The sequence below is a fragment of the Dioscorea cayenensis genome, chromosome 4 (genome assembly GCF_009730915.1).
Source record: "Dioscorea cayenensis subsp. rotundata cultivar TDr96_F1 chromosome 4, TDr96_F1_v2_PseudoChromosome.rev07_lg8_w22 25.fasta, whole genome shotgun sequence".
In the NCBI taxonomy this organism is placed as follows: Eukaryota; Viridiplantae; Streptophyta; class Magnoliopsida; order Dioscoreales; family Dioscoreaceae; genus Dioscorea; species Dioscorea cayenensis.
In genome coordinates, this window is record NC_052474.1 from 10,548,221 (window position 1) to 10,567,195 (window position 18,975).

Genomic DNA, 18,975 nt, shown 5'->3' on the forward strand with positions numbered 1-18,975 from the left:
GATTTAATTAATAAAAGGTTTAGATGATCAGAGTTTTATGTTTTTTTCTGCCATGCATGCATATCAAGTGTTTAGTAACTATTCTCAACTTTATTGGCCCCCCTCTCCCTCCATGGCCACACACTTTTCTTGCATTCATTCATGTTTCTCTCTCTCTCTCTCTCTCTCTCTCTCTCTCTCTTGTTTGTGTTTGTTCTTTTGCATGTCAGCAATTGGTTCTTTCATGATCAATTTCTTATTTTGATGTGTATGATGAATGAAAGCTCTTATCTTTTTTAAGGTTTTGCATGATTTCTTGATGAATTGAAAGAAATAGTGGTTAATTTGGAAGGGAATTAGAGTTTTGAGGAAATTGTGATGGAAACTGAAAGAGGAGGAGCTTCTCAGAAGAATTTGGAGAGGATAATATCTCAGAAAGCCATGCAGATAGGGAACTCATCTTCTTGCAAAATTTGGGTGGTTGGTTTCTTTTGTGGTGTTTGTATTTCCTATCTCTTTCTGGTAGTTCCATCTTCACTCAGGAATTTGGAATTTGGATTGGACCTTTCAAGTTCTTCTTCATTGAATTCTCTGAATTCTAGCTTGATTGATTCCATCAAAGGTCTGTGTTTTCTCTTCCTCAGTTTTGGGTATTACTATATTTTAATTTATTAACTTCATTTTGTTCTTTGTTCTTTTCTATATTTTTACTGTAATTCTACAACTGAAGATATAAATATTTCGGAGAATTCGGATGAAACCAGAGGACTTAGTGATGATGAGAAAGTGAAATTGTTTTTTTTTTGCTTGGAATGTGCTACTAAATGAACCATCAAAAGTTGTTCAGAATGAGTTCTTGATTGGAAAATTGAAGAAATCTAGTCTGCCTAATCCTCCTCATTTAGAGGACTGTAAATTGAGTGTAGAATTAACTAGACAATTCGATTCCCGGGGAATGAATCGAAGTTTACCACCTTGGACATTATGGAGAGGAATGCTAGGCTTAGAGTTACTTTGGCCAGAAGTATCCATGGAGCAGGTCGATTATCATAAAAAATACAATGGTGCTTATCCTCCCTAGGTATGTGTTGAAGCACATTGTATGTCTAGCTTGCATTAAATACAATTATATTTGTGATTTGAATGGGAATAAAATATTTCCAGATTGTAGGATCTGATATGGAGAATTATCCGTTCACTCGGAGAGTTTAGCAACATCCGAAAAATTGTAGTGATCCTAACTTGAGGTTTCTTATTGCTGATTGGGAAAGGTTGCCAAGGTTTTGGTGTAGGTGCACAATTCGCCAGAATGGCAGGACTTCTTGCTATTGCAATCAATGAGGAATGAATTCTTGTTACAAACTACTATAACCGGGCAGATCACAGTGGCTGCAAAGGTTCTAAATTTTAATCGTTGTGAAGGATTTTATTTCAATTCTTATGATTGATTTATGCTCAATTTCCTGCCTTTTATTATCGATAAAACTCTATTTATGTTATAATTCCTACTGTGGAAGTGAAGGTTTTGAATTTTCAGACCTTGTGAAGGATTTTAATTGGTTCTTATGATAAATATCTGGTCAAATGGCTACTTTTATTGTTGATGAATACTTTTAAGTGTTTGCAGTGGTTGTGAAGGTTTTGAATTTCAATCTTTGTAAAGTATTTATATCTCTGTTCTTATGATTAACTCCTAAGCAAATACTTGCTATTTATTCTTGAAAGGAACTTCATATTTATTGATGTGAAAGTTATATTTTAACTCATGCATAAAACACTCGGTGTTTAGGTCCATGTTTCTTACTGTATTTATAGATTCTTCATGATCTCATTGGTCTGGCTACTTTTTGCCAAAAACATCTCAAGAATGTCGAGACCGCGTGTTTGATCTCATGAGGAGTTCGGAAGCTTGGAACAATGGTATTATAAATTTGAAGGAGAATTGCACCTCAAAGGAAATATGGACCGGTCGAGTACCTAGGTACATTTCTTCACATATTATTTACTTTCTTTGTGAAGAGACCGAATCTTATTAACTTGTGAAATTTATATTTGATGAACAGAGTATGGGGAAATCCATGGGATTATTTATAGCCTACAACTGATGTAGATGGAACTTTACTTACACACCACCGGAAAATGGATCGAAGATGGTGGCCTGCACAGATACCATTACCGGCACTACTGTCACAAACTCTTGACTTGATTTCTTGGTTGTATTAATTACTAAATTTTTTTCGCCTGCAATTTTGTTCTATTGCAGGGGATACAGTATTTGATGAGGTTCCAAAGTGAGTATACATGCCATCTACTTAATGTCGCTCGACATACAACATTTGGAATGGATGCTGCCAAAATGGTTCTTGAAAATCTTCTGGCAAATTGGCCTGAGGTATATCATTTAATTACAATTCCATTAATTTTGTTCATCATGGTAATTCTTGGTACTCTCTGATACTTCATCTTGAACTTATCTGAAATACTTGCGAATTTTGCTCGCATTTACATGTTGGCTGCTCAGATACTGCCGGTAAGCATAGCTTAATTTTCATGCCTAGTTTCTGTAAGTTTCTATATTGGTATTTGGTTATTCTCAGAACATGCAAACTTATTGAATTTATTTAAAAAATATCAGTGCACTTGTATTCATCTCTGTAAGTTTGCAGCCTTAATGGAGAAAGAGTTTTTCATTGTATTTTGGATGATGTGATTGTTTCTCATTTAATTTATTTTGCTGATGACAATACCTGTTCTGGGAGCTTTCTATGGTATGGTTCTTGTTATCACATTTTAGGACTGAAACTTCCTGATAAAAGATATGCTATCTTCGCTAAATGTACTTTCTCCTTATGTTATTATGTTGCTAAATGGATACCATGGACATTCATATCCCCTAGGAAAGTGTTCACAAACTTATTAGAAGTTAGCTTTTTGAATCACTCTCTGATATCAATTAATCTAATACTGAATTTCTAACAACTCCAGAGCCTGCCATGTCATACATTAAGATTCCCTCTTCTTGATACATGGATCATCCGACGGTCCTCAGTTCACAGATCACACAAACCCAAACAGGCCGGGTTTGTTTCATTTCAGCTACCAATCCCGAATCCAATATGATATGCTTCATTTTAAAAACACCATATTTTTTTTCTTCGCTTTTTTTTTTCTCTCTCTCTCACTTCTCTCTTGCTCCTTCAAAGAATTGAAACCCTTGGTCAAGCTCTCATCGATCTTCTCCAGATCGGTGAGGTTTTCTTTTACTATTACCCCTTTCAATCGATTCAGTTTTTGTTTTGATTCTGGTGGTGTTCTCTTTTTGTGAGATTTGTTCACATTTTTGGAAAGTTTACTGTCTTTTAGGGTTAGGGTTCTTGATCTCATTTGAGCTCTTGTTTTTTTTTTATGTTTTTTTGTGGTGTGGTTTTTTATTAGATGTATGATTTTGGGTTGATCAAGTGTGTTTCTTCATCTGAGATCCTATTCTTATATTATTAGAATGATTTCTTTGTGTTTGGATGAGTATGTAGCTTCTTTTTTCTGGATTTTTTTTATCAATTTTTGGTGCATTTTGTGCGATTATGTTTCTTTTTATATCAGAATTTGGTTTTTTTTTATTAAATTCAATTTTTTTTCCTCAACCCATGTGATTTGAATGTTTGATATGTGCTTTTGATGTGTTTACTGGTCATTGAATGCTTATAATTTTATTGAGCCATGATGCCCACTTGATTTGGAAATAATTTTCCCTTATATATGTATATATTTATATATATGTATATATTTATATATATGTATATGAAGTTGCTGCTGAAATAGGCTCTCTTGTAAAGGCCAAATGTAGTACCTGCAGTGATTCAAACCATGGAGCACAGTTCTTGTGGAGAAGATTTCTAACACAAAGGACTTTGCTAACTTGGTAAACATCGATGTCTGATGGCTATTTTGCTAGAGTTAGTTAATTTGTCATTCTCTGTTCTCAATGCTGTCCACTTTGTGTTTTGGCCACGAAAGTGCAAGTAGGCTAACACTGTGAATTTTTACTCCTTTATTCTCCCTCTCAACCTTGATCACTTTCTAAATCTCTGCAATTTAATGTGATTAATGCATGCTGAGAAACCTGATCAAGTTTTGAACTCTTTTGATGATCTTATGAATCTAGGTAGCTGCTCTCAATATTGTTCTTAAGCACAAGCTAGAATTTGCACTACCATCCTATGGAGTTGCTGTTGATCTTCCATCTGATCAGAAACTGAGGACAAGAAAAGAAATGTATGTTAGGTTTTCCTATGTTTCTTCCGCTAACATTGTTACATTTTAACACCAGTGCATATTGAATTTTCTTTTTTTTTTTTCACCGTCAAATGAACTTACTGCAGTATTGACTAATGACAAGAATCACAATCTGCCTACGTAGGTTAATATGAAGGTGAAAAGCAATCTTTGAATGGTTCTCTCCCTAACCAGTAAGTGCCAAATTTCCACCCAACTCAATAGGATAACATTTGATCTGAAGATTAGATAGAGTTACACAATATATAACCTCTTTATTTTTCTTTTGCAAAAGTGAGAAGACCAATCCATTACCAACGCCAACCTTTTTTCCAATTGGCTACATGTGTTTTTGCCCAACCTGCATATCCAACACCATGTCATACTGACTAGAGAAAAAAAACAGTAGGCCTCTCTCATCACTAAAACTCAATTTGAATGGCAATGCTTTGATACTAGTATACAAAGAAGTAAACAAAAATTGCAGATTAGTCTCCAGCTTCTTCAATAGGAACCAATTTAAGTTTTCCACCATATTTCTCAGGAAGCTAGTCCTCAGTAATGTCTTCCAACAATGTAGATTTGAGTTTTAGTATCATCCACAAAAATAAACTGCTAAACAAAAAACATCACTTTGTATTAATGTTCTCATTAACAAAAAAAATGATAAATAATAATTTTTTTTAAGCATCAGACCTTCTTCTTTGAATTATATATCATCGATAAATGGGTATATGATCTTCCATGCCTTCATGAATATGTATGGTGCATGGACTAGAAAAACCTTCCCAAGCCATTCTGAGTAGTTGCTCTATGTCATCACCAAATATATGAGCCATAGTAAAAAAATTTCATCAATAAATATAAAGACTAGTATTACAAATAATGTCAATTTTTAAGTTATCAGTTAATTAATAATTGATGATTATATTCTGGTTCCTACTCATTGAACATTAATGGCCAGTTAATTTTCGAGCTAAATATGATAATGAGTAAAACTTAAACCATTAATTGTAAATTGGATAATCTTTGAGAAGCTAGGCAAATTGTTTTTGAAACTCATGTGAAGAAAAGGTAATGTTGTTACCTAAATATATATATGTTGCACATCAGATACAATTGTTGATGCCTAAATTAATATTACTACTGATCTTGATATTTTTGGTGGTCCCTTATATATAAATGCTATTGAGCTGGTGATACAAATTAAGAGTTGCGTGACAGTTTTGCCGTTGGATATAACTAACATGCATATTGCCTTTTATGCTGCTGGATATGTTTCATTTTTCTTGTTGTTTTGAACATGCATATTGCATGACATCCATGTTGCCTCTATTCTGCTTTTTAATCATGTTGATCTTGTTTATCCAGCTTGAGTTATGATCTTGGTTTGTTCTATTTCATAGTACCAAAACAGAGTCATAAATGGAAATTCATCTCTAAAATTATGATTTACATAGAGTACCAAAATCACAGCAAAAATCATCCTCATTAATTAGATAAAATAAACAAATCAAACAATGGAAGAGTCACAATTTATAAAGGTTATAATCCGTATAGTGTAGTGGTCAGCACCACTTCATCTAGCTCACAGTAACACTCTGATAATCTCATGCTCACCCTTTTTACTTTTTTGTAGATCATAGTGACACAAGTGTCATGGATGTTATATATTAACACTCACCCGCAAAACCTGCAGACATTCTTAGGACCAACAAAGGCAAAAAAACAAAAGGTATTACTCTCCTTGGATATGTTTGAACCCTCCTCCATCATAAAAATAAAATAATACATATTAGTTTAGATAAAGAATAAGGAAGAACAAAAATAATGATAATAAAATTTACTATACTCTCTTAAGCATGCATGGATTGCCCAAAAAGCAGCAGACAATACACATTGTGAGATGAGAAGACACAATCCTTGAGCACAATATTTACACTATAACTCCCATGTGCCTCGCCTCTTTTTCTTTCTTAGCTATCTATATAACCATGAACAAAGTCAAGGTTTAACCAAACATTTAGTTCATTGGACATCTTGTCCTTTAGGGGCCACATTACTTGGAAACCACATCACATGCATGTTTGTCTCTATTAATGCATATGGTACTTGAATCTTTAATCATAATAGTTATTGTTTCTTGTCATTGTTTGCCATATGTCTTTATTCAATGCATAGTAATCATTTTGTTGTCATACTTTAATTGATAGTCTGACATCACTTAGTTTATATATATATATATATATATGTGTGTGTGTGTGTGTGTGTGTGGATGAGTATCTATGTTTCTATTACAAGCACAATGTTGGTGTGGAGAGTGTGTATATGTTTGTGCACATGGTTAGAATATTGCATCATATTTTCATTCTAATTCTATGCGAAATATTGCTTATGTTTATTTATAGGGAAATGGGACGAAAGCGTGTTGCATCATATTTTCATTCTAATTCTATGCGAAATATTGCTTCTCCAACTCCATCATCTTCTCGTCTATCTACTGGGAAAGTACCTCTAAATCCCTGGTGAACTACGAGCTCAGGATCTCATTCTTCAGCTACTCATGGGCGTACAAGTTCTCGAGGCTCCTCACAATAGGTTGATACATGAGCCTTTATTCCAAAATATGTCCCACCTCCAAACAATGAGGTTCCACCTACTGACAAGGCCCTCGATGGTGTTTTAATGAATCCTGAAGATGATTCCGACTCGGAAACAGATGAATCCCTTGAGGAGGGTACAGAGGCACATGATGGTGGCACAATGCAGAAACTTTTCATCATCCCGTCAAGCCTACAGTAAGATCATTTATTTATTATTTTATTATTATATAGGCTTTATTGATATATTTAAAGCTTATAATTTTTTTTGTAGTAAGAAATCTGTGCTTGATATCTTGAAAAGAATTATAAAGAAGTATTACACCGCACCTTGGAACACATGGAAAGAAGTGTCCAATGATGGCTACCTATGTTATTGGCAGGAGTTTCAGGTATATCTCTTATTTAAGTATTTTTTAATTAGTTTTTTTTTAATTTACTAACTTCTTATAAGTTTAATTATCTATTGTAGTCCCATTTTACTTGGCAACCGCATGATGTTGGAGAAGTGAAAAAAATGTTTAACAAGAAGGTTGCTGAGTGGTTGCGGAGAAATTTAGGTCGTGCTCGGGAGAAGCCAAAAAGACAAGAATGGATTAGGCACAATGTCTGGGAGTAGTTGCTATTGATTTGGAATGATGCAATATATAAAAAATACTGTGAGAAGAATAAAAAGAGCAGGCAGTCGAAACTGAGGGATCTACAACAATTTATCATGGTGGCTCCATCTCTATGATTGAACATAGAGATAGACTAGTAAGTTTTTCATTGTTTTTTTCTTAATATATACATTTAAAATTTTTCTATTAGCTAACTATTTACACATGTATATATATATATATATATATATATATTTTAGGAAGCCAAATTGGGCCGAAAGGTGTCCATGGTGGAGGCTTTTAAAGAAGTTTATCAAAAGGATGATGGGAGTTGGAATGAGCATGGGGCCCAATCAGCACATGTATGTGTAAAAATTAAAATTTTATTCTTAATTACTTAATACTTTGTTTATCATAACATATAAAATAATGATTAACTTTATATTATGAAAGAGAAATTTGTCAAAGCTTGCCAAGACATATTTGGCTCGAGAACGCTAAGGGGTACAAATTGATGATGATAAACTATGGTGGGACATATTTGGGGTTGAAAAAAATCAATGTTATGGCATAGGAAACCTTGTTGAGAAGATAGTTTCTGATTATTCTCATTCTCAATCGCAGCGGTCTACTTTGAGAATTTAACAATCTATTCCTTCTATGCCTCCAGAGGTTATGAGTAAGTTGGAATTTTTAGAGAAAGTATACGAGGAGCAGAAGCAGCAGAACCAGTACATCCTTTCTCTATTAGAATCTCGAGGTATTTAATTAAACCTTAAGACAACTCCTTGTACTTCTCATACTCCTGCCAGGACTGGAGGATCTGCTTCCCATGCCCCTCAAACTTCAGAGGATGTTGATCAGCCTTAGCCTATCGATGATATTGCAACAAAATGAATGTGGTGTTTTGGATTATTACATTAGATACTTGGACAATTACATTTTGGACTATTACATTTTGTATCTGTTTGTTGTATTAGATGTTTGAACTATTATATTTTGTATTGCATTGTTATTCTGAATATTTATCAATCGAAAATAGTTAAAAAATTATTTTAAATAATCATGGTTATGAATAATTAATTTGCGACAATAAAATTGTGTCACAGAATATCTCACCAAGATGCAACACAATTTGCAACAATCAAAATGTGTCTCAAATTTTGTTGCAAAACATCACACACATTTGCAACACAATTTGCGACACAAAAAATTTTGTGACAAACAAAATGGGTCACAAAATTTGTTGAAAAAAGACTCAATATTTGCAACACAATTTGTGACGCATAAAGTTTTGCGACAATCAAAATAAGTCGCAAAGAATGTTGCAAAAAGTCTCAAATAGTTGCAACATTTATTACGATACAAAAATTGTGTCACAATCAATTGTCGCATATCGTTGCAAATTGAATGGCAAATAGTGTTTCAGAAGATCCATGAATTACGATTAAATTTGCAACATTTTTATTTTGTGTCACAAATTTTGCGACACAGTATTCAAATGTGTCTCAAATATTTGCGATATCTGAAACGTGACACATTTTATTATGTCACAGATTATATTGCAAATTGCGATCTGGAACACATTTTTAAATTTTTGTGTTGCAAGAATGTGTCACAAATTATGTTTTTTTGTTGTAGTGACTATCGGGTTTCTCGGCAAGATGCTTAGTTGATTGCAATTAGAAAACAATTAAAGCATAAAGATATACAACTAATGTCACAATAGATCAAACCCTAGAGTTCATCTATAGCCAAGCATCTACAAAATTTGTTCTCCATTAATAGAGAACAATAACGGAAACCCACTTCTCAATTGCACCATTAAGATTGCTGTCGAATCTTCCCAAGAACCTTCCAAAGACATAACCAAGAACTTATTGACAACTCCAATCAATATCCTCCATGGTAGGTGGGCTATTTATCCCTCTTAGTTCACCTCCAAAGCTTTGGAGAATTACCCCTTTTCTTTTCCCCAAGCCTCACCATCAAAAGGCCAAAAAATCCCTTCAAAACTCTATTAAAAAATATTTATACCTAGCCACTTAAGTGTTACTTATAGGAGTAATAACGCTGCCATAATTAGCTAGAGATGATGGGTCATTAGCCTTACGGGATTACTTACGGTCGTAAGTCCCATCTGTATGGTCTTCTATATTGTGTTATGGTCCAACTGATGGCCATAAGTGCTGAACCGTAAACTTCTTTGGATTGCCCTTGTGACCACCCTTAGGGGCATATGTCGCTCCGCATAAGCTCATTTGGATAACCCCTACGGTCTGACTTACGAGCGTAAGTGTTGCCTGTAAATCCCTCTATTTTGTCCTTATGCTCTTTCTTACAAGCATAAGCATACCAGCAAGGTTCTCTGGGTGAGGCTTACGGCTATAAGCACGGGTGTAAGGTGCCCGTAAGTGGGTCTATCTGACCTGTTCTTCAATGGTTGATGCCGAGAGAGCTCCATCTTTCTTGTTTTGCCTCTAGAATACTTCTTGCATCTCTCTCTCATCCTTAAGCACTATCCAAAACCTGAAGATACAATATTCACCATGTTTAGCATCGAATTCCAAAATAGTACTCTAATACATGCCTAATAAATGTACAAAATGATATTTAATAATGAATAAATGTACACTCATCAGAGTTTGATGTGGAGATCAAGGATAAGCGGGATGTAGAGAATTTGGCCACTGGCCATTTATCAAGACTAGAGCACCTTGAATCGAAGTCGCAACATGAGTTGGAGATAAACGATTTTTTTCCCCCGAAGAGCATCTTTATGTCTTGCACGAGGAAGGTAAGCTTGAAACACTTTGGTTTACAGACTTTGCTAACTATATATGGGAAGATCCATACTTTCTTTAGGTTTGCACAGATCAGGTGATCCAAAGATGTGTTTTACACTGGGAAGGATGGGAGATTTTGAGGTACATTTAACTTTGTGATAATTGCCAACGTTCATGTAATATTTCTTGATGTTTTGAAATGCCCCAAAATCCCATTATTAATTGTGAAATTTTTTATGTTTTGGGCATTGACTTCTTGGCGCCTTTTCCTAGTTCTTATTGGCATCGTTACATCTTAGGCATGGTAAACTATGTATCCCAGTGGGTCGATGTTCAAGCTATCCACACTAATGATGCTAAATTATTTGTTAGATTCTTAAAGAAGTTGTTTTCCATATTTGGTATGCCTAGGGCCATCATTAGTGATAGAGGGCTACACACTTTTGTGATGCACAGTTAGAAAGAGTTCTCAAGAAGTATAGTATTACTCAAAAGGTGGCTACTCCATATCACCCTCAAACTAGTAGCTAAGTGGAGGTGTCCAATAGTGAATTGAAATGAATTTTAAAGAAAATGATCACTCTTGGGAAAACAATCACTCTTAGAAGAACAGCCTACAAGACACCGTTAGGAACTTTGCCCTATCGATTGCTTACAAACAAGATTACCGCAAAAGTACTCAAGGTAGGTTTTTTTTGGCAATCCATTTTTTGAAATGCACAAAGGTACATTTAACTTTGTGACAATTGCCAATGTTCAGGTAATATTTCTTGACATTTTGAAATGCCCCAAAATCCCATTGTTAATTGTGAAATTTTTGATATTTGGGGCATTGACTTCATGGTGCCTTTTCCTAGTTCTTACTGGCATCGTTACATCTTAGGCATAGTAAACTATGTATCCTGGTGGGTCGAGGTTCAAGCTCTCCCCACTAATGATAATAGAGTAGTTGTCAGATTCTTGAAGAAGTTGATTTCCCTATTTGGTATGCCTAGGGCCATCATTAGTGATAGGGGTACACACTTTTGCAATGCTCAGTTAGAGAGAGTTCTCAAGAAGTACGGTGTTACTTGTAAGGTGCCTTCTCCATATTACCCTCAAACTAGTGGCTAAGTGGATGGGTCTAATAGGGAATTGAAATGAAATTTAGAGAAAATGGTCACTCTTAGGAAAATTGTCACTCTTGGGAGAATGGCCTACAAGAAACCATTAGGAACTTTGCCCTATCGATTGGTTTATGGCAAGGATTGCCATTTACCATTAGAGCTAGAGTATCAAGCTTATTGGGCCACTAGATTCTTGAACTTTGATTTGGGTGCCACAAGGAAACAACATCAACTCCAATTAAATGAACTTGATGAATGGCAACAAATGTCTTAAGAGAACTCCCATGCTTACAAAGTGTGTATCAAGATTTACCATAAAAAAACGATTAAACCTAGAAGAGAATTTCAAGAAGGGGATCAGTGTTACTCATTAATTCTAGCTTGAAGCTCTTCCTAGGAAAACTCAATTCAATATGGTCAGGGCCCTATTGCGTTACACAAGTGTTCCCTCATGGGCCAATCAAAATATCATATCTAGAAAATGGTACTTTCAAGGTGAATGGTCAAAAGCTTAAAAACTATTTTGGAGACACATACATTGGAGTTGGGGAGTATTCCTATTTGGAACCTCCCTAACAAGCACACATCAAGTACATCAAGTTAGTGATGTAATGCAAGTGTTTCTTGGAAGACAACCCAAGCATTTTTCATATTTTTTTCTTGTATTTTTCATTTTAGCTGTTACTTGTTTGTTTTCTTGAGTTAGTAATAAAATGCTTGGCTTGTCATTCTTTGTCATGAGTCGGTTGGTGGTTTGAAGTGTTATTTGCTTAATTTTGTGCTTCCTACGACATATTTTGTATTTAGGCACACTTGATTGAAGAAGGGAAACTCTGCCCCTTTTTCAACATTACTTATAAGCAGCTTACGATGGTAAGTCAGATCATAATACCTCAACTAAGAAGTTTACAGGCATCCTTACGCATGTAAGCCATCTTGTAAGGGGAATCCAGAGTCTTATAGGCACATTTATAGTCTGTAAGTCCTTGGCAGGAGTTTTTGAGGAACTTTACAAGGTAACTTACTCTCGTAAGGTGAGCCGCAAGGGCCATCCAGAGAACATTAGGGGTAGACAAAAAGACCCTTACAGCCGGTAACCTCAATGGGAAATTTTACTGGGTTTCTTACGGGCTCACTTACACCTGTAAGGTGACTGTAAGGGCAATCTAGAGAGCCTTATGACTCACTTCATAGTAACTCGTACAACCTTTATCACTGTACTTATGACCTAGGTCCATATGGGTATCTTACGCTCATAAGAAAGAGCATAAGAGCAATTCAGAGAGCTTTAGGGACCCACAGTGTTAAGTCTCTTAAGACGAAAACCTAGGTTGTATGGGAGATGAAACCCTTACGGAGGAAGCTGATACACCATTTGCGTAACCGCAAGTGCATAAGTCATATAAGTAGTAAAGTGTACCCAAATGGGTTAGGTAGTTGAATCCACATAAACTGGTAATCTTTTAGTACTCGTTACTCTTCTAATATATAGTCGAACCAAAAGGATTAAAGAGTGTAACTAAACTAAGACTCAGCTAAGGTAAATGTAGGATTGGAATTAAACTAGATGAGAATCACTGAGATAGATTAGTGCCCCGTACTACCCCCCTCGACAAATGTATTGACTAAGCAATAATTACATGTACATCTCCTTGGACTATGCTGAACACCTACAGAAGGTTTGATAACCCTATCCCTAATGTGTGCCCTAGCTAGATGGATTTCTCGATTATCATCTAGACAACAATGTGCAACTATGGCTAACATGCTTCTTGACTCAATTACAACTGTGGGGAACATGTATGCCAAATTAATGCTCATAAAGCTAGTGGCAAGTCCCACGTCAAGTTTTGCAACATACAACATCAAGGCAATTAACACAAGAATTACAACCAAGATAAACAAAAGAGAAATAGCATGGAAACTCAATAATCAAAGCTACAAAGGCAATACATCACAAGTCAAGGATGATGATTCGGAGTACTGAATGATGGTTAGCTGCTCATAGTTTTACAAACCCATGAAAGACTAAAGAAAACAAAAGATAAATAATCCATGAAAACCTCATTTTTTGCTTCCAAACCATTCCGATGATGCTCTAATGAAGTCCCACCGATGTTGCTCCGCTCTACTCGGTGTCCTAGCATGTCAGATTTGCCTCCGATCCATCAACAATGAAGCTCTACCACAGTCTCAGCTTGGATCTAGAAGAAACCTAGCCAAAAAGTTCCTTGAAAACCTAACTTTGGGGATTTAAAAGGCATTCCCTAGGTAAGCATGACCGTGCTCTTAACCGTGCTCTTTTCTGAAGTCTTGGGATGAGTTTTTAGCACAAAAACCTCGAAAACCTATAATTTGCACAGGTAGAAGCATGGACGTGCTCCAGCCAACACGATCATGCTAAGAGCACCGAACCAGTGATCTTCTTGAGATAGTACTCATGTTACAGTTCCATGCTACAATGCCCGTGCTTATCCTGGTAAGGATTTTCCTATAAAGTGCATGGGAAGAACCACGAGCATGCTTTTGCTCGTGCTTTCCTATAATTTGCATTTTAGCTATGTTTTGCACCGAATTTGTTCCAAAACTCCTTCTTTCATCCCAGGACCTAATTTCCTGCATAATTAAACACAAATACCCAAAGTAGCATCGATTTACACCAAAATATATGCCAAAATATAATCTAATCATGCAATAGGGTATGTAAAATATCTATATAAAATGCACTCATCAGAAGCCCCCGTAAAGAGTATATAGAGAGTCATACGGTCGCAGCTTATGCCCGTAAGACACCAATAAACAGCTAGGGTTTAAGTGCCACTAGTGACCTTTTTAGTTCATTTCAATTTTTTTTATTCATTGTTTATCATCGCCGCCAACCTCATCTCCCCTCCATTCTTTTTCCCTAGTTCTCCATTCTTCTTCTTAAACATCTTAGCAAGGGATTGGACACCCTAGACACATTTCATCGAGCTAGATTTTCAATCCTTTTCTCTTGATTGAAGGTATATGAGTTTTTTCTTGATACTATTGGTGTAACCTTGATTGAATGCAATGAAATGTTTGAATGCTTGTTCTAGGATTTGTTTGGTTTAGTTTTCATGAGCTTTTTGCAAAAATTTTTGGCTCAAATGTACAAGAGAGGTTCTTACGGCTTAAGCTCGAGGCTTATAGCTGTAAAGCTAGCCGTAAAGGTAGAGTCCCTCAAGGCTTACGGCCGTAATTTTGCCCATTAGCAGCCGTAAGACCTCCTATTTTGAGATAATTCTGTATTTCTGTGAACTAAACTTCATATACTTTTGTTTTATAGGATGCCTAGAGCCAAGAGGATAGCTATTAGCTCATCCAAGAAAGCCTGGACGGGCAACACCAGCTCTTCCATCACACTCCCCAAGTGGGACTAACATTCTTTGCTCAAGGATGAAACAATTCGGGGATCATGTGTTATTGATTGGCAGGTGCTCATACACCTGGGGTTGGAGGACGAGGTCCATCGGTTGGTGGTTTTCAGTAATTGGAATTAGCTCATATCTATAGAGTAGCCGGTCCACCGTGACGTCACCTTGGAAGTCCTTAGCACTTTTTGATGTCGACAAGAGTCTAGAAGGGCACGTCGGCCAAGGGCATATTCAGTTCAAATTTGTGGAAAACCCCCGCTTATGACCTATACCCAATTTGCGCTGTTGATGGGGCTTACGACACAGAGTACATGACCACCCATCATTACGATGAACTTGAGATGGACCTTCTGTCCAACGTCATACCCACAAGGGTATGGGGCTGCCTCAGTCAAACTCCCAATTACGAGCCCTGCCTATTGAAGGCTTCTTTCTTTGTCCGACTTGCCCACAGGTACCTACATGCTTTGATAGCTTGTTCTCTTACAGTTTGAGCTGATAGTATTAAAGTCGTGGGATGGCAGAGCTCTTTTACCTCTTCGGCATGATCAAGAGCCACCCTGTCTACGAAGGGCATGTGATGGGTAACTACATTACACACCAAGGCCAACACACACACACCTTAGCACGTTATTTGTTGGGTCGTACATCACGCGGCTTGTGAGAGGGATGAGACTCTTAGAGCTCCTCGAGAGTCTTGACACTGTCAACACCCCAGCTCCCGGGGATTGAGACCCTCATTTCTATGGGAATGATCATCCTTCGTAGTTCCGGATACGTCTTTACCCCTAGCACCATTGAGCTTCCATTAATTTAGAGCAAGGAGTTGGATAATAAGTTCAATGATAGTGACTTGTTAATCTCATTGGCCATAGCTCCAGCTCACCCTACAACATCTCCACAAGCAGGGTATGATACATGAAGCTACGAGCTGAGATCTAGTAGCTTCGAGCAGACCAGCAAGGTGATTACCATTTCTCAAGCACGGATCTAGGCCGATCTTGGCCATGTCTTGGACATCTTGAGCAGCTTGGTCCTGCCCCCAGCTCATACTCCACTGACTGCACCATACCACCGGTTGACTGACTCTGCACATACATCTAACATTACCGAGCCCTGGTTTTATTTCTTTTCATTTGTATTTTGTCATTTTTCATATCTTGTATTCATTTCTATGGCAAGGGTTGAACCTACCATTTTCGTACCTATTTTTGACATACTAGAAGACTTTTATTTTTGTTTTTTGTTATTTTTATTTTTGTTGAGCTTTAATGTTTTCCAATTGGCTTTGCAGGACTAGAATGCAACACCCAATACCCTCAATTTTAAAAAGGGATACTCACTCGGTCTTTTCTTGGACTTGAATGAACCCCTGCAACTTGGGCACAACAAGGAATGCACCATGCCGATTCAAGGATTATAGACATTCACATGTAACTGGAGACGTAATCGTTTTCCATCCACCTCCGATCTTATTGTTGCATTGTTATATCTTTTATCATCATATACACACATTGAGGACAAAGTATGATTTTAAGTGTAGGGAAGGGGCTTAGGATTATTTGAACTCATTTGCATGCCAAGTTGTTAACTAATGAAGGTGCATTTAAAAGTTTGTGGGAGTTTCTTAGTATAAGGGTAGACACATGCTAGATTATTTCTTTTTGGGTTCTATTTTTTTAGTGTTTGATCTTTTATTGGTTATTTGTTCCAAATGAAGAGCAAAACTTCTCTATTGTAGCAACTTAGACCTTTGACAACTTTTTATAGTTTGTCTTTCATTAAACTTTCATGAGTGTACAATATTCTATTATTTTATATCATTTTATACACTCATTAGTCTCGTATTAGGATCATATTGTGGAATTCAGTGCTAAATATAGTGTGTCTTGCATTCTCAGGCTACGGACCCAAAAGAACAAAAAGAAGCACTTCAGCCCAAAGTGAAGAAGATGGAGCTCTATTGGCATCAATTGAATAAGGACAAGGCAAATAAGATGGCTTACTGGAAGCTTACAGCCTGGATTACTTCCGTAAACATCTTCGAAAGAATCTTGTGGGCATGCTTATGCCTGTTAGGGGATAGTTTCAAAGCCAAACTAGAGGACCTTACGGGTAGAACTTATGCCCATAAGGATGCCCGTAAGTACTATCCAGAGGAGTTTAGGACCAGAGCTTACGCCGTAAGGGATGTTGCAATGGCAGCACAGTGAAGCTTATTGTCCAACGCTTATGATCGTAAGCTGAACCATAACACAAACAAAAGACCTTATGAATGGAACTTATGGTCGTAAGTGTTCCCATAAGGCTCACGACATATCCTCTCCAGCTTCTTATGGCTATGTCCTTGCGCCCTTAAGTAGCCTCTAAATAACCGAGTATAAATAGACCTGATGACGGATTTTTAGGGCGTCTTTATTCAATCTTTAATCCCTTTTGGAGGCAAGGTTAGGGAAGAAAGGAGATGGATCTCCAAGGCTTATTCGGCAACTTTTGGAGGCTACTTTCATTTCTATTCTCTTCCTGTCTTATAACTTGGATGATTGCCCTCCATTAATGGAAGGCTAATTTCTTTGATGTTTGGGCATAGTTGAACTCTAGTGTTTATCTCTTGACATTGGTTGTAGATTTATGTGATTTATTTGTTTACTTAATTGCAATCCATGCTATTTAAATCTAATTGCATATTTGTATGCTTGATTGCTATAGTGGCGAAAGCCCTAGTTATCATAATTGATGTGCTTTGTAACTAGAATAAATTCCCACATAGTATAGACATACTGTGATTAGAGGGAATTGTGAGTAAGCCTAGAAATAGGGTACTTTGGAGACCTCGTCTCCCTCAATTCTCTCGAGTATGTTAATGAGAATTTTAGTGCTCTTTGCAATCATGTGGTATAGATTTTAGGAGTAATCACATTTCTATTATGTATTTAGATTAGGGGTAATCTCTCCTTACAAGAGAGATTGCCTACTTAAGAAATTCTCGTTAACTCAAATTGAGGTTTCACAGGGGTGTTAATTCGATTGTGTGGTAAGTGCATCCGCACTGTACCGATTCAGTTATTCTTCACCCTTGAAAGAAAGGTTTAGTATGATTTAGAAAACCTCTCAATTGAGATAGGATTACATGCTTAGACAACCTTTGTCCTGCACTCAACAAACCCTAGAGCCACCTCTTTAGGTGAGTGAAAACTACCATATCTAGAAAAGATGTGGAAAGAGTTACCACTTTTAAGAGTGAAAGCCACTCTATGGGACCCCAAGAGAAAAGGCTATCTTAGGAGTTCTGTGAAACTACCACCTTAAAGAGATGAGAAGTTATTTGTAAATTTTTGCTATTAAAGTCTTGTATGTTACAAGAAGCGAAGTAGAAAGTTGTAACACACACGCACTCAATAACTTTGACTAGAGTTTAACTATTTTTGGAACCCAAAATTTTTGACATTCTCTCATTGTACTTACTCCATTACTTTTGGAACTCCCCAATTTTTTATTACCTGAGGTCATACACTTATTCCTCTTAGTTTGTAATATTTTCTTTTTGCTTGAGGACCAACAAAAGTTTAGATGTAGGGGGAAATTGATGAGTGTACATTTATACGTTATTTGACATTATTTTGCACACTCATTAGGTTTGTATTAGAGTGCTTTCATGGAATATGATGCTAAGTATGATGTATATTGTATTTTTAGGCATCGGTCAGTGCTTAAAGACAAGAGAGAGCCAAAAGAAGTAAGAAAGAGCCAAAACGAGTAAGATAAAGCTCTCTCGGCATCAACAACGGAAGAACAGGCCAGACAAACCCATTTACATATACCTTATGGCCGTGCTTACGGCCCTAAGCCTAAGGCAGGGAACTTTACGGGTATGCTTATACCTGTAAGAGAATCATAGGGATCAAACTAAGGGCCTTATAGGCAAGACTAAAGACCGTAAGTCATATTGTAAGGGTTATCCAGAGGAGCTTACAAGGAGCGATATACGTCCAAAAGGGTGATCACAAGAGCAATTTGGGGAAGATTGCGACCCAGCACTTATAGGCATAAACTGGGTTGTAACATTAAGACAAAAGACCTTACGTATGGCACTTATAGTCAAAAGTAAAAAACCATAGGCATGTGATCAATCATCCTTAGCTCCTTACGACCTCGTTCTTACACCTATAAGTAAGTTGTAAGTGGTTAGGTATAAAAATTTATGATGAGGGTTTTGAAAAGGGGCCTTGGAATCT

At 36.6% G+C, this 18,975-nt stretch overlaps 1 pseudogene; it reads left to right on the forward strand.

Annotated features, from left to right (window-relative positions):
* Positions 1–357: 357 nt before the first annotated feature.
* LOC120258684 lies at positions 358–16,953 on the forward strand (annotated as a pseudogene).
* The last annotated feature ends 2,022 nt before the right edge of the window (positions 16,954–18,975 follow it).